At 44.7% G+C, this 22,910-nt stretch overlaps 1 protein-coding gene and 1 non-coding gene across 15 annotated transcripts in view; both read left to right on the forward strand.

Moving 5' to 3' along the window:
• CELF4 (CUGBP Elav-like family member 4) overlaps positions 1-22,910 on the forward strand; it is an 885,136-nt gene that overhangs the window by 421,986 nt on the left and 440,240 nt on the right. The gene's annotated exons all lie outside the window — the stretch shown is intronic.
• LOC115654115 lies at positions 7,458-7,621 on the forward strand. Its single transcript, XR_004001100.1, has one exon. It is a non-coding gene; the product is annotated as a U1 spliceosomal RNA (small nuclear RNA).

Here is a 22,910-nt window from a genome sequence, read left to right on the forward strand (position 1 = left end):
GTTCATTCAAACCTAGAAATGGCCAAAAAATTATCACAGAGACTTTTTTTTTATTAAAAATGTCTTTTCAAGCTGAAAATATTTTCACCGCAAATTTTTTGTTTCCTTTGAAATTGTCTGTCTGATTGTCCAATGAAAAAATCAAAATCTGAAAACCAGTTTTGAGTTTTGTCTTTTCATAAAAAACAAACAAAAACATCATAGGATGATTTGGGGAAGGGGTCTTTTCAAATTTCCAGGGGAAAAGGCATTTTTCAACCAATTCCATCTAAACTTCAAAATAATTAAAAAAAAATTAGTTGGATCCAGCTGAAGTTTTGGGCAACAGAGGGGAATAATGAGTGAGAAAATAATTCACACAGAATCAGGTCTCTAAACTCAAACCTCTTAATAAAAATCACCTCCATTTTCTTATAGTCACATGTAGGGTTATGTTGAAAAGCCACATATTGAGAACTGCTTGATTGTGTCAATTGCCTTTTGCTCTTCCATGGCTGGGGTAAGGCAGGATACCCATATACATTCTTCCTTTCCACTATAAGACAGGACTGTCTTGCTATCTGGATTCATATGCAACGTTCAACCAACACCTTAGGATTTGAGCTCCAAGCCCATGTGGATCAATGTGCTCTAATACATTAATTGAGTCATAGATTTTAAGGCCAGTAGGGACCATTATGATCATCTCGACTGACCTCCAGCATAAAATGGGCCATAGAACCACACCCAGTAATTTCTGCATCAAATCTATAGGGACCTAAGAAGAAGAGAGCTCCCCAAGCAATTATAAAGTAGATACACAAAGATGTCTCTCACTTTCTCTCCCCCCTCCCTTCCAGTGTTCATGGACTGGATTTGAGGTGTGTGTTTTCTGTTGCCTTTGGACAAAAAAGGAGAGAGATATCTTGGGAAAGAGTGATTACGTGGCTGCTGTAGTACAGGGCAGGTAGTTCAGAAGCAAGTGGGGTTATTTTCATGTTCTGCCTGAATCTGAATTCATCTGAATGGCTGCACCAAAAGACTCAGTCTGCTTTCATGCCGGATGACTTTTCAGCAGTACATGATGCAGCCGAGTGATCAGCCTGGGGACTATAATATAAAGAACAATCCAGTGCAGGCATGATGGACCAGATGGAATTGAGTAAGTCTCCTCTTTTCACTCCATCCGTGAATAACTCCACCTGGATTGCATTGTTTCCACCGATGCTTCCAGCTTAGAACTAGCAGAGCAGAAAATATTTGTGAGATGATTTTGCCCTTGTCCTCATGTTAGGCAAGGGGGGACCCAAAGGGAGAGGCTCCCCTTGTCTCAGTGGGATCTCAGAACGTTCAGCAACTTGCTGGGTTGGGCCCTCATGATGGGGCTTCCCAAGAAGGGAGGAGCAGTGCTCAAAAATGTACAACGGAGCCTGTGCTAGTTGTGTAAGGGTGGGGCTTATCTCCAAGGTCTTTGTGTTCAGCTAGCAGGAATGCCCCTTGCTGCAATACTCAACTTATAAAGGATCCCTACATTGCGCTAGCTGCAAGGATGGTTAAAGAGGTAAAAGAAAGGGGGAGATGCCACATCATTCCTCTCCGCTGTATCCCCCAGGTCCTCACAGGACAGTGATGAATGAGGCTCAGTGATTGTGAAGAACCTGTTTCCTTCTCTGATTTGGCATTTTCACCTGTATTCTGCAGGAGGTGGGTCTTGGTCAGTCATTGGGTCTTTCTCTTTAGGACTCTCTGTGATCTCATGTCAGGGGCTGGGTGGCATTTTCAGTCCTGCAAAGCTTCCTCTCCCCTCTCTCCCCAATGCACGCAAGACTCTCTCTCCCCCCAAAAATAAAATCCCAGCCACCACCAGAAAAGAATATCTGGAAAATTCAAAGCAATTTGGCCTGACTTTGTAGAGGTCTATGATTAATGTAGACCCTGACGATAGATACGTCGCTCCCCTCCCCTTCCTTTATTCTAACCATCTTTATTTACTTTGAGTGCTGTGATGAAGCTGGTATTTTCATATATTCATTGTATTTGGAAAAATTAATAAACAATACCAATGGAATAAAAACAAAGCACTCATTTCCTAGAGAGATTTACTTTGTGCACTTGGATGTTGTTTAGACTTGCCAGATGCATTCACAAACGACACCATCACCTTAAGGAACTCCAACACCGTGTCACCATTCTGTCAGTCATCTTGCATCTAGAAAAGTTTAACAGTGGCTCCAGGCAGGCTGGGAAGAAAGAGGTCTGATGAACGAATCCAGAATTAAAAGTCTCAGATGCTGGGGATGCACACCACACCCATACATACATGTACCATTTGCCATACCACATGCAACCCAAAACTACCTCACCTAGAAGGCAAACAAGTACATATTCCCCAGACACGTCACCACATTTAAACACCACACAAATGTACAAACCCCACATACAAACACACATGCCTACAACCTCAGTCCTCCTGCCATGCACGCTTGTGCGTGCACACACATAAGTTACCAAAAGTTCCTTAGCAGGGGGGAAAAAATCCTATTTTATAGCCTGACTGACGCTAACTTTTTAAGTACAGTCCATAGCTGCCAGTTGAGAGCTCAGGAAATAGGCCTCTGTGGATCTAATAGTTAATCAGCAATGCATGGCACGGGGATGAAAATCTCTGCTGTTAAGGATCAAATCTCAGAAGTAATTTCTTAATTTAGCAAGAGAAGTATTCCAGGCAGCTGAATGGCATTTCATTTACTGTCCTATAACTTTACATTGACTGAACAGCCATTGTGAGTCTTACTTGCTCTATGGTACCTTTGCCATGAGTTGGTTTGATTCAGGTTCAGAAGGAACCACATGTTTGTAATCCACGGGAGGAGTTTGAAACATCAAATTCTCTCCGCTGGTGGTCTTGAGAGCTGTCTCTTGTTGTTCAGACAGCTGGTGATTTGTGGTATTATTTCTTATGTGTATTACCATAGCATCCAGGACCTTGTGGTCTAGGCACCGCACAAACAAAGAACAAAAAGACACAGTTCCTTCCCCTTAGAGTTTACAATAGAAGTATAAGATGAGACAACAGATGGATGCAGACAGTCAGATAGTATTGGTCAGTGTGATAGATGGGGGTCTCTGTACACCAGCAGCCCAGTTATTGTCAAGTTGTGGGTTTTTTTGGTAAGCATCATGGCAAAGGAAAGTTTTGAGAAGGGTTTTGAAGATAGATAATGAGGTAGCTTCGCTGATGTTTATGAGGACACCTCCCAAGTGGAGGAGCAGCATTCACAAAGTGGCACCAGCTGAAACACTTTCAACATTGCCAGACTGGGAGACTGCATGGCCAGGAAATTGATACTGGGTTTCTGAGCCTTTCACTTTTAGGTCACTAGTTTTCTTCCAAGAGGACAGACTCTAATTCAACAAAACAAGTGGGCATGTTGCAGGAATTTACTGTGGAAGGTCTCTGGCCTGTATTGTGCAGACTAGATGATCATAATGTTTCCTTCTGCCTGAAAAGATATGAATCCAGCTAGGTTGATAAGCCACTGCCATCCAATTGCTCTTTGTCAAATTAGCCAATGGTTTCAACCTGGTTCCTAGTTAGCAAGTGTCCACAGCACAAAACCACCACCACAAATGGCACCGATTGGTGACTCTTCTTGGCATCTCAGCAAAAAGGTGAAGCTGAAGCAGCCATGAAAGCCAAACTATTGTTCCATCATTGGAGGTTAATGTTGAGATCTGCCAACAAGGAGAAGTGTGGGGAGACTTACAGCGTCTGTTGATTAATAGAGGCTTTCAGTCTCCAGTGCTATCAGTCCAGCACCTTTCACTAATAAGAAAGTCATTACAACCATACCCAATAAATCCAGGTTATTAATTGCTGGATCCTATTCAGCATGTGGCACAAAGATTTTAAAAGTTGTTTTCAAGCAACTGGGGCCTGTCTGATCTACCGCATCTATGCCAACATAGTCCACTAGTGTAGACCAAACATACACAGAGAGGAAGATTTGTTCTGCCCTGTGTAGGAACGTTCTGAGCAATGTTAGCTAAACCAACAGAAACCCTCTCTTGTTGGCGTACATCTGTGATGCCCTCAAGACAAGATGGCCTCTGATTTGCAATCTCCCAGTGCCACTTTTGTTTTCGCAGGGACCAACTGGGAAGCAGGCCGTGGTTGTGACATGGCCAAAGAGGGAGATGAGGGACAACTTCGTGTTTTTTTTTTCTTTTTTAAATGCTTGAAGCTTAAGATGTTATCTGCAGGCTACGTTGTGTGCCATTTTTAAAGACAGTGCTCTTAATAAACACCAACAGCAAATCAGGACAAGAACAGACGCAAGTTGTTTCAGGTGACTTCTGTCAAGCGAACAGTAATGCAACAGGATTAGTGGCAATCCTCTCCATATTGCAGGGAGCAAGTCGCCTGCAGATGAAGTGCTCCAGGCATTGCAGAGGGTCCTTCATAGTCCAGAGCAGACGTGCAGAATGCAACATTATCAACAGCTTTCCTATCTGCCCTTCCATCTCCAGCCAAGGGTTTGGTGGCGGTGGTGGCATGCTGTTGATTTTCATTCTGGAGGCATCTAAATGAGCCCAAAGCTGAGCCGTTCCTTCCCCAAGCTGCACCCCTCACCTCCTTTATTCTTCCAATGAAACCAGGCTTGCCTTTAAAGTTAGAAGTGCTAATAGTGCACTGGTGGGAAGGCAACATTCTGAGCCAGTGAGCCATTAACATCATCAGTCCCATCAAGTGCAATCAAGTCAAGGTGCGACGCAGACTTAAAAAGGCAGGAGATATTGTCCCTGTAGCCAACACGTTTAATTATATCGGCGCAACCGCTGAAACTGCCAGCTCCGATCATAGCCCCTCTTCCCCGGCGCTGTTATTCTGACAGGTGTGGCTGCTGCTTACTGCCCATTGTTCATCTCCCCTCCCTGTTAGAGGGAATGGCTGTACGGCTCCGGTCTGGGACAACTATTCTGGGTAAAATCAGCCCTCCACCCCTGCAGACTTACACTCCAAAATTGGACCAGTTTGGACCGGCAGCGCTGAAATGGCATCCGGGCCTGGCCAAGAGTTCTTTATCCCAGTCTGCCAGACCAAACCATATGGGCCACTGGGGGCCAACCAGTGTAAATCAGAGCACCCATTTATGATGTAGGCTGGCTCGGCCCCAGAGCTGGGGATTGCAAAAATGGCTTAAAGGCACCACTGCTCCCCTCCTCCTGAACTGCACTTAATGCTCCTGGGCCACAGCTAAGGATCCAGTGTTCCCAGCCTGACTGGGAAATGCAACGTCTTGAGCAAAAGCCTCTCCCTGTGATACTCCCAGTCAATGTTGTTGACTCCAGTGATTGGGGCACTAATCTGAGAGTCAGGAACCCTGAGTTCTATTCCCAGCTCTGCCACTGGCCTGCCAGGTGACCTTGGGCAAGTCACTTCCTCTTTTTCTCCTCATCCCTTATCTATTTGGATTGTAGGCTCTTTGGGCCCATGTCCCCAGTATGTTGCACCATAGGCACGGACTGGGGGGTGGGGGGGCAGCACAGTGCCTAGCATAATGGGTCCTTGATTCCAGTTGAAATATTTTGATCCTACCGTGATAATCATAATAGCATAGCAAGGGTTTCTCTTCCCTTCAATCTGCTGTGTGTCTCCAAGAGCCTTGGCATTCTTCACCAGCCAGGCACAGTGCCAGCAGAAGCAGTGCAATCTTGACATACACCCCTCTGCCTGACATGAAACACCCCCTGCTATTACAGTCCCAGATCCAGGCATTTCAGTCCTGACCCCATCTGTTTTATGCCAGTGCTCCTCAATTCTGACCTACGTCCTCCCCTGCTATTCCAGTCACAACTCTGCCAAAGTGCTTCAGTCGGGACTTGTAGTAGCCCTCGCTCTATTCCTTCCCCAGACCCTTTCCCGGCTCTGCCAAGAGTCTCTTGGAAGAAGTGCCTGGTGCTCCTTCTAATGCTTTTCGTCTCTCCAGATGGTTCTCTCAGCAGAACCCAGCTGATTAAATTCCTCAGAGGACCTGGTTTTTCATACATTCTGCAGTCCTCTCATAAACTTGGGGCAGTCAGTGTGAGGACAGCTTTTTAAAGCTGTATGGCAGGCCCCTGGTCTGATTATAAGTTTCATGCAGCAGTCAGTTGCCTCCCAAGGTCGTCATCATCTCCCTCCTCCAGCCTGAACCCACAGCTCAGAAGGAAAGGAAGCCAGTGTGGAGCCATCTCTCAAAGCAAACAAACCTCCAGCAAGAACAAAAGGATCCACATGAAATCTCCAGCTTTTCTCCCTGGCTCAGTCTCATTTCAGGCCTTGCAGAGACCTGCTTTAGCTTTCCCTGAGTTTCTCTTTGCTCTGTCAATGAAAACGCTGCATTAAACAGGAGTCTGAAATAAGCTTTCTCCTCCATGCTGTTTTTATGAAGTGTATAAAATAACTTAATCAGACACATACCGAGAATCACACACACACACCTGAGATGAAAGTGTCTCATGTTCATAAAGAAAGATATAGTGCTAGTGGCATTTCACACTGAGGTACCCTGGGACCATCACATGTCTTGATGAGACCAAGAGAGCTCGATAGACTTTCCAAACCTAATTAGTACTTAATGATCTGGAGAGACACGGATGTCCATCACCCCTACTTCAGCCCCTACGTTCTTCCTCAAATTCTTAATTAACCTTTAAGGATATGATGTCCTGATGAGTTTCCTAGGATATCTCATTGATTTCTTTCACCCACACACGCGTGCGCACACACACACACAAAACAGTGTCTTGAAAAACTCACAGCCCTGGTGCATTCCATGCAAAGGCCCTGCGGATCAATGTTTATTAATGAAGCGGTACCTCGAAAATTGTTAATTGATGGCCATGTACAGAACACTGTCTGGAATTTAACCTTATTCATCATTTAAGTATGTTGGAGGCTAGAGCGTGGTGTTAATTAATAGCTCAAGAACAAAATTGGTTTGTTCTGCTGTGGATTTGGGGGAGAAAAATCATAGGAGCGAAGGCAAAAAAAAGGGGCGGTGATTAAATTAAAAAAGAGAACAAAAAAGTAAGAGAAAATAGAGCCTAAATCAGTGTTGTTTTCAAGATGACTCACTTTGTGCTGATAATGAAATAAAAATTTGCTCGTGAGCTTATGCAATATTTTACTGTCGTGTCATATTTAATCAACTCTGAGTTTTAACAAGCCAAGAAGAAGGTTGCGGGGGGAGTTGCTAGGAATGGAGTGAAAACAGATTAATAAGTTTTGAAAAGTTAATAGCCAAGTTTTCAGATTAAAAAAAAAATCAATGTTGGTAGCTGAATTCCCCAGGGGGAAGATGACAAATGGAGAATGCCTTACTTAAAGTTCATTTAATAACAATTTAAATACGTGGCGGCAATGTAGGATGTGAGGCGAACAGCTGCATTTTTCCGGGGTTTCTTGCATTCTGTCTGTATTTCCAGTGGCTGTTTGTTCTACCTGGCAGGGGAGATACCATGATCACGAAGGCAGTTTTCCCCGAGTGAGGTTCATCCATTGCACTGTGGGTGTGCTGACCCCTGCAATTTCCCCAAACACGGGAAACTCGACTTCATAATTTGTGGAAGTGGGGGACTGTGTTTGCGCTCTCCCCTAAAAAAAAAAAAAGAGCTAGATCCTCACACCTTTCTAGGTCATTTAATCCATTACCATAGTATCACCCAATTTCTAATGTATTTATCCTTGTAAGGGGCCCTATCCCCATTGTACAGATGGAGAACTGAGGCACAGAACGGCTACATGATGTGGCTCAAGGTGATGCAAGGTGATGCAAGACACATGGAGTGAGGCAGAGACTTGAATCTTCCCATATCTAGCCTGGACTATCATCCCCAGGGCCTTGTAGAGCTGCCCCTTCAATGCTTCATAGTTACTGTTATTTCATGATTATTTATATTAGAGTATGCCCTGGGCATACACTTAGTGAGAGCAATCCTTACCCTGAAGAGTTTACAGCCTAAAGAGACAAGACAGACCACAGGTGGGAAGGGAAAAGAAAGGCAAAGTAGCTTCTTTAAGTTTACATTAGCAATACACTGGCAGATACTGGAACAGAGCCCATATCTTTGGAGACCTAGCCCAAGGCCCTGTCCAGAGGGCCGAACCTCTACGAATAGGTTCTGCTGAGTACCCGTAAGCCCTATTGGGGTGACAAGAGATTCAGGTCTCCAGCAGTTCTCAGGATCAGGCCTATAAGAACGCATGCAGCTCCTTGCATTAGGAGACAACATCTCACAATGGTGGGTCATGCCTGGGAGCGTGTTTGATCTCCCCGGGGCCAGGAAGGAGCTTTTCTCTGCTGGTGTGCAGCAGTGCAAATGGGCTGGGGCCCAAACGTTCATACTAAACTCTCTAGCCACTCAGCCCCCTGAGAACCTGAACCTGGTCTGATTTCAAAGGGATTGGAGGACGCTCGGTATTTCAAAGCAGGATTTTGGACTGTAACTTCTCTGGACTTTGGTCTGAAAATTTTGCCCTCAGTGTATTATGGGGGGATGGACATGTGTCTTTTAAAAAAAAAAAGAAAACATTTCTCATCATGTTCCATTTCCTACCTTCTCCCCCCTGTTTTCCCTTCTTTTTATCAAAACCATGGCCAAAGCCTCAAGATCACTTGGCCAGGTCCATTTAACAACTTCCCAAGCCACACACAATACAACAGAATTTAAGCAATGAAGGAGCCACAATGTATATTGTACTCAAGGCAGGTGCCCTTATACACCAGCTGCTTTTACCGATATTTACCTTATTCCCTTTACTTGCCATGTGGGATTCTCTCAAATAACATTGAACTGGCTGTGTTGGGATATGGCAAGCACTGAAAGCTGTGTAACTTATTTATTTATTGTTCTTTATTTCTATAATGCTAAGTCCCATTAGTTTGATGATTATTGCTTGTCCTTTGCATTGTGGTCGAGAAGAGAGTGACCACAGCCCGCTTATACTCGCATGTAGTACAACGTCCCTGCCCCACAGACTGATTCTGTTCTGTGCTTGTACAATGAGGTCCTGGTCCAGGACTGGCGTTTCCACTGCCAACACTACGATAAGACAAATAAGAAATAATGGTCTTCATGTAGCCCCAAAGTGGAGCCGTGGGGAACACAGTGGGAAATCAAGGCCTGAGAAAAACCTGTGTGTTCTGCTGAGCAGTTCCTGAGAGGGACTGAATGCCATCAAAGCTCCATACTGCACCGGCAATTGACTGCATTCGGCACCTCGCAGGATCCGGTTCTTACTTGGACACATGCTGCACAGGACACAACTCTCCAGGTGTTTGGAGCTGCAGAAGCTTTGTCAGTGAGGAGATCAGCATAGGGAGGCTTTATGAAAGCAGGGGAGAGAAGGCAATTGTACGTGGCACACGGTGGAGGACAGCTAGTCCTGTGGTTAAGGCACTGGATTGAGACACAGAAGAACTGGATTCAATTTCCATTGCTGCTAGTAACCCACAAGCCAAGTCATTTAAACACTCTGTGCCTCAGTTTCCCTCTTTGCAAAGTAGGCATAATAGTGCTTCTCAATTGGACAGGGAGGGTAAATGCATGACTGCCTGTGAAGTGCTCCGAGACTGCAGTGATGGGAGCCAGATAAGAACCTAGGTAGGAAGGAATAAGAAATGAGAAGCTTTTCCCAGTAGAGGATACAGAAGAGAGAAGGGGATAAAGGGAACAGTAAGGAAAGGTAATATGGAGGAGTACAGGGAATGGCAGGGGAGCAAAGGACTGGAAGGACTCCCTGGGCTATCGAGCTATTGCAAGGGGTGTCAGATGAGATGAGAAAGCAGACATGTGGACTGGGATTGTGCTGTCCAGAGTTCTGACAGGAAGGAAAAGGAGCTTGGAACTGGACCTCTAGTTTGAATTACATTCAAAATTATGATGTCAGCAAATTCTTGCCTGTTAACCTATTGGTGACTGTGGAGTCCATATATAATGCACCCCTGGTTACTGATTATTTGCAGGTTTGCTGGAGTTATCCAAAGCTTCTAGGCAATCTGAATATGCTCAGAGTCCCGCATTCGGTAGCCCAGGCTTTGCATCTGTGGCTTGGTCCCCTGATATCACACTGGCAGGCTTTTGCATCAGGGAATCCAGTACACGGAATTTAAAAGCCAAACATCTAACTGAAAGCTCTTTTCACTTCCGCTGCATGGGATAACTGCAGCTGCAGCATCTGACAGCAGCTAAACAAATTGGAGACAAGCTGTTTCCAGGCAGTGTTCCCTTCCCCTGCCTCTTATTATAGACCCCACAGAGTAGGACATGGAGCTCAGAATCTGAGCTCCATATTGTTTCGTAACCATTAGCATGCTGGTCTATTTCAGCCAACATAATATTTAGGAAGAGGTGTGAATTGCATGGCTTCTGGGCATTAGGAGTTAATTTGCATTTATTTATTTATTGAATGAGCTTGGTGGCATGATGTTTATGGAGGTGATCAATGTCAGGCAGGTTTTCACCCTGGAAATATTCACATCTCTAAAAAGAGGCACTGGAATTTTACAGTCTAGGACTGGGGCTTTTGAATCGCCCAGGGCAATGCAGAGCAATGAGTGAGAGGCTGGTAGCTGAGTGACTACGCCCTGAGTGGCAGCTCATGTCCAGTCATTAAAATCTGTTTGAGTAAAATAACACATTGCCTTTGTCTGGGGGGATTCGCTTGTAGTCTGTTCTGAAAGAGCCACAGGGTCTGTAGCCGCAGGAGGTGTTATGAGAGTGCTCTGCAAGAGAGATGTCTGTATATAGGCTGATAGTTAATAGATGATGTGCCAGTAGATGGCACTCAAGAATCTGCAGCATTTTCCATAGGTGTTCTAGCACCAGAGTTGTTGCATTCTGCAAATGGCTTCCATTGCCCAGCTCTTTATGGGGCGTGCTTTGCAAGCTTCAGCATGGCCTAAAGGATAGAGCACTGGCTGGGGAGTTGGGAGACATGGGTTCAATTCCTGGCTCTGCCACTGAGCTGCTGTGTGACTCTGAACAAGTCATGTCACCTCTCTGTGCCTCTATTCCCACCACACACACGACTGTATGTTCTTTGGGGCAGGGACTGTCTCTTGTGGTGTGTGGAGACACCTAGCACAATGAGGCCCTGATCTTGGTTGTCTTATCCACCACTGTCATGCAAGTAATAGTAATGCAGAAGGGATGCCAGTGACAATGCCCTGTGTAGGACAGTTCTTGGTGGGGGCCCATGCACTGCCCGCATGTGGGATTCTAACCTGCACTCTCCTAGCCTTGGTGCAAAAGGGCAACCTGCTGAGTGTCTTGAAGTCAATGGGCATGCCTTGCAGGAGGGACCACTTAGGGCTAGATTCTCTCCTATACCTAGGATAAGTCCAGGGCTGCCTGGGAGGGCAAGTGGGGAAATTTGCCAGGGACCCCGTGAGCCTTGGCTGGGCAGCAGTCCGGATCTTTGGCTAGCATTTCGGCAGTGGGGCACCCTTCAGTGCTGCCGAATACACGGAGCGACTGAAATGCCCAGTGGCGGTCCAGGTCTTTGGCAGCATTTCGGCGGCGGGGGGCCCTTCAGTTACTCCATGTATTCGGCAGCACTGAAGGGCACCCCACTGCCAAAATGGCTCCAAAGATGTGGAGCGATTTAACGGCCCCCTGCTGCCGAAATGCCGCTGAAGTCGTGGAGCGACTGAATGGCCCCCCACCCCCGAAATGCCGCCGAAGACCCAGACCACCACTGGGTGAGTACAAGCGCTGCAGCTCCCCCGCTTTGCCCCAGGTCCCCTGTTTCCTCTGGTCAGCCCTGCATAGGTCAATGCAAGAGAGGAGAAAAAGCAGGAAGGAACAGATCCAACGTACTGATGCTCAAAGCAATTTAGCCCACTCTGACATGCCCCAAAACACCCACTTCTTCCCCTTTGCATTGCGGCCGGGACCAGGACATCTGCATCCGCAGGGAGTCCCCCTCTGATGGGGAAATTCCTTTCTGCTCAGTTGCAACCAAGTTCCAGGCCTCTTTGTACTGGAGTGGCTCAAAGAGGCCAGAATCTGATACGAGAATCTGTTCCTTCAAGGAGCCATTCTCAATCATTCTGCCCGGGCATGTGGCAACCTGTGACTTCCCCTCCTCCCCTTCTTTCCTTTCCCCATTCCTTAGTACCTGTCTCATTCCTGCTACCCTCTCACACCACTGCCATCCCTAGTAAGCACATTGCTACAGCCAGCACCACCATGTCCATTTGCCATCTACTATATCCCCACCCCAAATCACAGTCTGTCCTTCTGTCCTTCAGGCCCCAACTCAGCAAACCAGCCGTGTTCAGCCAGTCAAGCATGTGCTTAAGTGGTTTGCTGAATCAGGGTCATAGGCTGTAAGTTATGTGGGGCAAGGGCTGTCTCCACACCTGTGGTTTATGTAGAGCCTTGCACGCTAGGGATCAGACTGTGATTAATATTGTGATACTAACAGAGCGTATGCTGTATCCTTAGAAAGAGCAGCATTAAGGAGCTGGTTAATGATAATGCAGAAGGGGGTCTCTTCTCGATCTTCCTGTGACTAAGCTAAAGGCTGCTGGCTTGTAGGAGCCTGAAATGGATGTTGATTCAATTCCCTGTCCTTGTCTCAGGGCTCCTCTGGAACCAGAGCATTTGTTGAAATGGAATAGAACAGTCATTACAAATGCTAGACATTAACGGTATGAACTTCGGTAGCCATTCAACAATGTCATTCCCCAAGCACTGACTGTTGGGTTTTAATGACATTGTTCTATTAAAGCTGTTCGAATCCACCACTTCAGAGCCGCCTGGCTGCTGTTGTCAAAAAAAATAATAATACTTTGACCTTGATGTCCTCGTCCATCTCTCCATCCTAGTCCTGTTTGAAGGCAATTGCTGATACAACAGACGTCCTGTATATAGGCTGCCACTCCTCCTCCTGCTTGCAGCAGTTAGGGGAGCAATATAACCTAACTGGGTTTTACCATCTCCTGTAAGGACCACAGATAGGGTTGCCAACCCTCCAGGATTGGCCAGGAGTCTCCAGGAATTAAAAATGAATCTTTAATTTTAAATGATCTGATGTGATTACATCTCCAGGAATATGTCCAGCCAAATTGGCAACCCTACCACCAGATCATCTAGTCTGGCCGTCTGTAGGTCACAGGCCACTAACCACCCCACACCAAGCCCATCAACCAAAATTGGATCAAAATATTGCAGCCCTCAGGAAACTAAACTGTTATCTGTGACCAGGGGCGGCTCTAGATATTTTGCCGCCCCAAGCATGGCATGCAGGCTGCCTTCGGCGGCTTGCCTGCGGGAGGTCCCCGCTCCCGCGGATTCAGCGGCACACCTGCGGGAGGTCCGCCGAAGCCGTGGGACCAGCAGACCCTCCGCAGGCATGCCACCAAAGGCAACCTGTCTGTCACCCTTGCAGCGACCGGCAGAGCCCCACCACAGCTTGCTGCCCCAGACACGCACTTGACATGCTGGTGCCTGGAGCCACCCCTGCCTGTGACTGGCAGAAAACAGGAGGGACTGAGGTGGCACTAATGCCTGAATCCCCTGCAATGGCAAGGAATTGATTCAGTGAGATAAGGCCAGATGATCCCAGCAAGTGAGCCAGGCTACAGAAGAAGGTGAAAAAATCCAAGTTCTCTGCCCATCTAACTAAGGAGGAAAATTCCTTCCTGCTCCTGACCAAGGTGATGAGTTAGATGCTGAGAACACGAGCCAGACCTGCCAGCCAAGCAGCTGAAAGAGAATTCTCCCTGGCCCATCCGATGGGATTGTGGGCAAAATCAGTCATACTTGTAGCTACCCACTCCCCATCTACCATTTCATTACCTAGATCAAATGCATCTACAACACTAGAATAATGAAATGGGCCAAATCGTGAAGCCGCTTGTCGCCCATTTAGCCATCTGTCTATACAGTATCACTCCCATTGGTATCTGGCTGCCAATCATGGGACCTATAAGTCTTAGCATTGACCCAGCAGGACCGTGTTCTCTCCCTCATCCTCAGGGGACTTATAACCCCTTCTCCCTCTTCCCACTCACTGGTAAGGAAAGAGAAATGGATAGCTCTTAAGGAGGCATGGGATCAGTTCATCTCGATCTCCCCTCATGGTGAGTTCCACACCCACAAACTCTTCATGGTGAAGTTCCAATGAGCTTCATCCAGAGTCCTGGGGGCTGCCTCATACTGTTGATTATAGTATTCTAGGGGTGGCTTGGGGCAGAAGGTGGTGCTTTAAGCAGATTGGTCCTACCTCTTCAGGAGGGCTATAGAATTGAGGACCAAGTCCTTAATCAGTCCCTAGGTCCTGTGTGAATGGGAGGTCAGCCTGAGTAAGGAAGGACTTATTCCAATAATATCTATTAACTAGGACTTGAAACTCAATAGCAGCATAAAGGCAGAGTATTTGGTTTTGTAAAAAAAAAAAAAAAAAGTGTAAGTTATTCCACCTAGAACTGATTTTTTTCCATGGAAAATTTTGACAAAAAAAGTTGTTGTTTTTTTCAAATTTTTCCATGGACTATTTTTACTTTCCAGTGAAAAATCAAAATGGATATTTCAGTTTGGAAATTCCACCTTAGTGTCTCATGGGCATTGCAGTTTGGAATATTCATGCTCCCATTGTCCTCAGTTAGCTGGGATCCTTGACTGGACTGTGTCTTTGTGATGCATCATGGTCTCCCTTTTGGGGAAGGGAGAATATGCATCGTGGGAGACTCTGGGCATGATGTAGCCTGGGAGATGTAGTACAGCTCATGAAGAAGAGTGGAAATGTAAAGATCCAGAACTGCACCTTCTTTGAGGCACCCAGGTGGAACATATCACTGGAAATATTTTGATTTGGGGGCATTTGATTTTTAACCAAAAAACCCCACCTGTTTTCCCCCTCAGAAAGCAGACACTTTTTGCAAAAAAAAAAATCATTTAGTCAAAAATTCAGTTTTCTGCCCAAAAACTATTCCAGTGGAAAATGTATGAACCGTCCTAACTCTAGTGCTCATGACTGAAGTTACTGATTAGTAAGAAAATAGGTGCAGCTGCAAGGTAACCTTCCCTCAGAGTGTCCCACTGCTCCTCGAGAAGGACTGTCTCATTAGCAACAAGCAAGGCTCTAAGACAGGGGTTCAGTACCCAAACTGAGCCAATGCATGCTGGGGTTTTGCATTTAATCTCCAGCCTCAGCCAGGCTTTCATTCCTGAGCCTCTAGTCCCACCCCCATATATGTCCCTTCTGAAACTTCATCCTCTTTCTCCAGTTCCACCCTTCGTACTACGAGGGATCATCAAACCGCCTCACAGCTGAGGCTACCAAGAAAGGGACATTTGTTACCAGTGAAGATATTGGGTTTTGTAAAGTGGACACCTACCTCAGCAGACTCTGGACTGAGTCTCACCAACTCAGTTCACACACAGACTCACATCAGCACTAGAAGAAGGTAATAATATTTCACCAATTCCAAGCGGCATCCTACCACCCTGTCACTCCTGTTGTTATCCTCTTGGCAAGCCAATCCGTCACAGTTTCAAGACCTGTCTCTAGTGTGTTCCTAACCACTCGTTTGTGTCAGGGGCTGGAAAGCACCCTTGTTCACACGTCAAAACCAGCAACTTCATCAGTTGAACTGTTGCAGACTTTTCCCCCCTGCCTGCAAATGGGGATGTGCTGTGCAAGTGAAAGCAGAAAGCTCCTCCACTGCATGTAAAAGAGTTGGGATAAAATATCCACTGAAGCATATATTTTATGTATTTTCTTTTACTTTAGCTGTCCATCCAGGATGTGGTGAGTGATACTGTTACGATGGACTCATAATGATCTTCCATTTATATAGCACTCTCCATCCAGAAGGACCCCATTCCAAAGTACTTTGTAACTTCAATAGCTGAGCGTTCAAACTCTATATATCACCTGTATCTATCCATCCATTCGTATCTATCGCGAGCTTTAGAGCACTGTCCTTACCACTGACGAGCAGCCAACTCTGAGCTGGGACATAGCAGGTGTTTAACAGCACACATCAGTGCTAACGAACAGCATCATAAATCATTTCCCCACTTTGACTGATGTGAGAGCTCTTTGAGGTAGGGATTTTTAGTGGTTACTATGCCCATGTACAATACCTAACACAATGGGGCACTAATCTTGGTTGGGACTTTGATATGATCCCGTAATATAAAAAAATAATAGCCAGAGGATTGGTTTCCCAGTGGTGATGATAAACAACGGGGAGTCACTTGACATAGGTTCTGAATCCACCTTTGCCATTGACTAGCTATGTGTCATTGGGTAAGTAACTGGGCTGCCTTTTTATTTGTTTGTTTGTACTGTAGTAGTTCCTAGACACCCCATCAGGGAATCAGGGCCCCATTGTGCTAGGCATTGTATGCACACATAACAACAAGATGGAGCTTGAGCTGACTAGATTACAATCTAAGTATGTGACAAGAGACAACAAGTAGATGTTTGCAGTGTTGTAGTAGCCATGTTGGTCCCAGGATGTTAGAGAAATAAGGTGGATGAAGTAATATTTTGCATTGGACCAACTTCTGTTGATGAGAGAGACTAGGTTTAGAGCAACACAGAGCTCTTTTTCAGATCTGGGCCTCAAGATCTTTGTGTCATTCGAAAGCTAGTCTCTCTCGCCAACAGAACTTGGTCCAGTGAAAAATATTACCTCATCCACCTTGTTTCTCTAACAGGCAGATATAACAGACAGACAGAAGGAGCACAAGGTGACAAGGGGGCTAGTCACTGCCCCGCCGGTCTGGCTACATTAATGTGAACTAGGAACTCCTTACTTCATGCTCACAGCATCATAATGGGCAGTTACCCCACTATTCACAACCACATAGTTCAACATGCAGGGCAATCAGACCATTATGAACAGTGTGATAAGCATCCGTCTTCTGCCTCTCCTTGGTAAGATAGGGGTATTTGCACTTGATCACCCTTCCTAGCATCTGAAAATCCTTAAATGAAGCATGCTATGCAGGTGAGATTTTAGGCAGGTAACCTGAAGTTAGAATTTACATAGACCAGCTCCTACTCCTTGATAATGAGCTAGAAGATCTTTAATGACCCTGTGTTGTAAGGACTACAGCTGGGTGAATCATCGGTGTTTAAGTTCACTGGCAATTCTGAAAAGTCAAAACGACTTGGTTTCAGGGTGAACTGAAAACACTTTTATGATTTTTTTTGGCAAATTGAAAAGAAAAAGAATAGCTTCAGGTCAATCAAAACATTTTTATTTTGAGCATTTTAAAACTGTGTGATTTTAAAAAAAAATATTAAAGGGAATTTTTAAATGAAATGTCATTTTGAACTGAAAAGTATAAACATTTCATTTCAAAAAGGTCAAAAGAAAACATTTTGAGTCCTCCCCCCACCCCTGTCTCTCCCAACTGACACCAGTTTGGCAAAACTGACATGAATTTGTGAAACGTTTTGGTGCAGTGAATCTACATTTTTTGCTCAACAAAAATGTTTTTGATAAAAAGTTTCACCAGCTCCAGCCTGGGCTACGATTTTCCCTCTCATCCATAAGCTGCGGCAAGTCAGAAATGTCTTGTCTCTGATCCGTAAATGACACACCACTCCAAATCCATCCAACCTGCCCCTTTTGAAAAACAAACAAACAAACCCTAAAAGAAAAGATGCATTATTAGTAATAATTACCATATGATTTGCTGTTATTGTGCAGTATGTTTTGGAACAGATGGAAATCCAATTAGCTTATTTATTCCTTCAGCCATTAGATGAAACATTCATTTCAGGGCCACTCTTTGCCTAGGCTGAATAGGTTGTGATAAAGAAATATTTTCATGGGACTTTGTTTGAGATGGTTTGTCACATAACTTTTTTTTCCCCCTCCTCATGAAAGGACATTGCTGGCTGCTAAGCAACAGAGTAGCTGTGTTTTCTGTCCAGGGACAACAGTTCTCATCAGACAGGCTTTTAGCTGAGAGTAATTCTATTAATTAGGGCTGCTGCAAACTTCCCCCTTCAGCTTTTCCCTCCCCTGCTTTCTTCTGTTGCAGCTATTACTATTTTTAATTAATGTGCCAAAATGTTGGCTCCTAACTACAGCATGAAGTGAGAGAGACAAAAGAGCAGCACTGGGGAAAGGGGAGAGGGTCACCTGCCAAAGAAGTGAATTGTTTGGCTAACTCTTTAAGAGAAAGGCAGATTTGTCTGTCACTTTCCTTCAGGATAGTTGCTTCTAATCTGGGGAGGGAGCCAGGGATGCTTTTCTATGGAGCCATGGCTATGGTGCTAGAAATAGACAGACCCACTGCAAATCTGAGGGCATGGCTACACTTGCAGATGTAGAGCGTGAGTCAATTTAAAACTGATTTTTTTTTTGTCTTTTGGTGTCAGACTTTTGTTGAAAATCTGAGAATTAAAAACAACAACAAAAAAAAACAGAAATTTACCCAAAAAATTATTAGCATTTTTCAAACAGCTCTAGTTCTTAACTCCCATTCATGTGCATTAGATAATGCCTTCTTTTTAAATGGGATCCATTTATTTTATTTTCAGATGAGGGAAATAAGCATAATGAACAGATAAGCAAAATATCTTGGTCCAATCTTTTGCCACATATTTAGCGAGAAACCCATTCCCTACCGAGCAATGTCACTCAAGTAGTAAAGGCCTATGCTTTTAGGTATCAGAGGGGTAGCTATGCTTTTAGGGTGACCAGACAGAAAATGTGAAAAATCAGGACGAGGGTGGGGGGTAATAGGAGCCTATATAAGAAAAGACAGCAAAAATCGGGACTGTTCCTATAAAATCGGGACATCTGGTCACCCTATATGCTTTTCCTAATTAAGGTAACAGGTTCTAACCCTGCTAACGATCTATGATGGGACTCATTATATTTTCATGAGAATTTTTCATCCTCCCTCTTCCAGCTCCATTATTCATCCACTTTCTGATTTTTACTCTCTTGTTTTCGTTCCAGATTTTGCCTTATTTCCTCTCTCTGCAATTTTTTTTCTACAGTCTCTTCTAAGTGTAACAGGAACACAATTGTGTTTGGGTCAAACTTTCAAATCCATGGTGCTCAAGTAGATTTGCAATAAATCTAGACATGTTCTGCACACACACTATTCCCTCAATGCAATATGGATCTCCAGAACTAGCACCATTAACTACCATAAACCAGTTTAATCTCAATCCCTAATCACAAAGCAAACTTCTTTCTGGTGAGTTGGCAGTGGCTGGCCTGTTATCTTAGAGGTGAGGTAAATAAAGATTCATGGGACCCTTATGTAAGTCACACACAAGCCTTCCTGTTATTGATGTGTGACTTAAAGGGCTGTCTAGCAGCGAAAAAGTCATAGTGATGATAAACTCACCTCTGCTTCGGTAATTCATAGCTGGTTCATTAGTGTGCATTCCTGGCTAGAATTCTATTTTTGATTGTGGCTGGTTGAATCATATCACCAACCCCCTAAACAAGAGAAAGGGGCAGAGGGGGATGACCATATACAGCCACTTTCTCTTGCTGTCTAGTTGTTCTTCATGGACAAACTCCCCCCTGCTGCCATCTCTGTTTTGATTTTGGGTTAATAAGTGGGCTGATTTTATCAGATGACGGGGGTAAAAAACAAAGGAAGAATGATCAGAAGCAGCAAGTTTTGTCATTTAGGAGACTTGACTATGGAGAAGGGGGAGGCAAGCGGGAGGTGTAAGTCAGTAAACTAGATTGGTTGGCCGAGAGCTCCACTTACTGGTACCTGGTTTGCGCTATAGGAAGGAAGCAATGTCTGAAGAGGACAGAACAGAGCAGAGCAACACCCCAAATACACTTAAAGTAAAAAATGAAGCTCAGAAAAGCTTCCTCCTTATTCATAAGCTAATTGCGTGCTGCCATTCGTTACTGAGCGCTAGCAGTGTTCTCTGTGCTCTACAAAATGCAGAGGAAGTTACCTGGCTGCATATATGGAGGATCTGGGGTAAGGATGCCATCTCGTGCAGTGGACTTCACACTGGCACTGCTCGCTCTCTAGACACTGAGTCTGCCTGCACTGGGGCGGAGACATTTGAGAGGGTCCTGAATTCGTAAACATTTACCCATGTGCTCCACTTCGCACACAGAAGTAGTTCACTTCAGTTCGATGTGTGTCAGGGTTTGCAGAGTTGGAGCTTATGGTGTATGTCTGCATTGCAAAAAAAAAAAATGTGTCTTTAACTGGTGTTGGCTATTATCCCTCATAAGCTGATTTGGCTTCAAATAGCAGTGAAGATGCTGCAACTTGGCTTTTGACTCTGGTTTGCAGCTCGAGTTCAACACTAACTGTAGCCTGGATGAGAGTTTTAGCAGGGTGGATGGATAGGTCAGGTCATATCTTAGCCATGTTGTGCAGAAAGAAGCTGCAGGACTTAGACACAGCCTGGCTGTGAGGATCTAGCAAGAGGTCCCAGGTTACAGGGAGCTGAGTTGCAGGTAGAATCATGGTATTGTCCACAGTGATTGAGAAAGGAGGTGAGGAGGAGGACTTGGGGGCAGAGGGAAAGATTAAGAGCTCTGTTTTATCCACCTTGAGTGTGAGCTGATGGCTAGACACACTTCCTAGTTCTATGCAGAAACAGAAGTGCGAGAATTCGAGGAGGTGTGGGGGGAGCTCTTGTGAATTCTGAAAGCCTACAATTAAACCCAAAAAATTTGCTGTTTTATCCCGGTTTGCAATAGACTCAAAGGTATAAACTTAAAGTTCAACCTGAACTCCTCCAAAGCCAAAATATAGTTGTAAGAGTCATAAAACTTTCATGGCCATAATTCTTTCCCGTCTCTATGCAGTCTGGATGTGATAGGACTAAAGAACTGCCAATCACTAGCATTAAAAAATCGAGTTGGACTCCAAAAATCATAATATTGGTTTAAAATTCATGAGAGTTTACAATATAATAAATTTGGGGAGTCTTTTTATTTGCCTTTTCATTTTTAAGCCTTTAGGAGTGGGGGCTTATTTTCTAACTTTTATCTGCAACTATGAGGGCTAGAAACCGATTCCTTTTCTTAACTGAAATTTTCATCACATGACTCCAGGAACTGATGCTTTAAGAAACACCAAATAATAGGTTAGTGGTGCAGTTATTCCCAGGACACCTCTAGCCCTTTCTCTCTTTAGGGTAAAATTTGCAGTGAGACAAGTTAAGGCCAGTTTGTCACCTGGAATTGATTATGGGTTTGGGGTCTTTTTGTTTTGTTTTTTGTCACTTTGGGCTTGTCTACAGTACTGGGCCTTTGCCAGTATATCTGTGCCGGCAGAGCACCCTAGTGGAGATGCAGCGTAAGCTGGCAGAAGGAGTTCTACTGGCATAGCTTCACCACCTTCCCAAATCACATTAGCAAAGCCACCAGAAGTACTCTTCCATCTACACTAGGGGTTTTGCCAACATAGATATTCCGGCAAACTTTGTAGTGTAGGCTAAGCCTTTGTGTCCAAACTTCACCCCCCAGCATGTACTTTGTGGAGCTGCTGTTAATCTTTCATGAGAGATTATATAAAACAGACACTCAATGAACCAGATGATGTTTATTGGGAATATGATGGCAACGTCTTAAAAGGCAATAAACTGAAGAAGTTCTGAACTGTTATTCCCCGCCTATAGTTGTAATAAGTGCTCTGTGCACTGAGGAAAGATACCATGTAGTAATCAGCTTGCACACTAATGCAAGTCTTAAGAAAAGTACGTTTAAAACCACAGCTGTTACTATTGTTGTTTTAAAGCAATTTCCTTTTGTAAATCACTTCTGAGTTACACCGACAATGGCCAGAACTAGCCACCAAAACCCTTTCTGTGCCACAGCTCGGGCATTATGTTTGCAGGCTGTACATTTTACGTTATACACCTTTGGAATGATTTATTAATCATTAGTATTGCTTCTATTAGGGCAGCACTTAGAGGCCTGAGCTGAAATCAGACTTCTTTTCTGGTCGGGGACTTAGAGAGAGATGAACCTGAAGAGTTTACAATTAGAGCTAGTCGAGAATATTCCATCAAAATATTGTTTCGATGGAAAATGTGGTTTCCACAAAATTGAAATTTTCTGCAGGAAAATTTTTGATTTTGCCAGCCATTTTTGATTTGCCATTGGGAAACCTGACACTAAAGAGTTTAGTTTCTGGTCAGGTTACCCCAAATTGAAACATTTCAGTTGGCTGAAACGTTTTGTTTTGAGTTAGTTCAACATTAATCTGTGTCTGCCGCATCTGCTGTATCTACCCCCATCCCTGGATAGTGGTGGGTTTTTTTTTCTTTTCATTACTTTCTCTCCTGTAATTAGTTTTATTCTGGAATATATGGCTTCCCCCTTCATCTGACATGGGAGGCCTGTTTTTAGTATCAATCCAGAATTCAAATAACTGAATTGTTATGATGTCTCATGGGGAGTTGTAGTTCTCCCTGTTCTCTCCTATTGGCTGGGCTTCCTGGCTGAACTACATTTCCCATGTTACACCATGGCCTCCCCTCTGGCTGAACTACAATAGCACATCTTTGGAGTTGCAACACTGCAGTGCATCCTGGGAGATAGAATCTAGTCAAGTAGTCTGGTCCATAGAGGAGAAAACATGAACTCAGTTTTCCCCATCTGTAAAATAGGCCTGTGCCATATGAACAGTTAAGACCCTCACCTGGGCATTATTCATTAACTCTGAGATCCTTAAATACATGGATGCGGTCTCAGTGCAACGTGTCATTATTACAACTGTCCTTAGCAGGACAAAGCATATTTCTGAGGCAATAAAGAGTGTGAAGTCCTAAAGAGTGCTGAGTAAAGAACTTGCCTGACACTGGCTTTGTCTCTGCTGGGCAGCCGCTGCTGAGATCCAGCATTTCCCTGTTTGCACAGGTGGGAACTGAGGAACAGCCAGATTAAGTGCCTGGCCCACGGTCA

This window comes from Gopherus evgoodei, chromosome 6 (assembly GCF_007399415.2).
Source record: "Gopherus evgoodei ecotype Sinaloan lineage chromosome 6, rGopEvg1_v1.p, whole genome shotgun sequence".
NCBI classification, from domain to species: domain Eukaryota; kingdom Metazoa; phylum Chordata; order Testudines; family Testudinidae; genus Gopherus; species Gopherus evgoodei.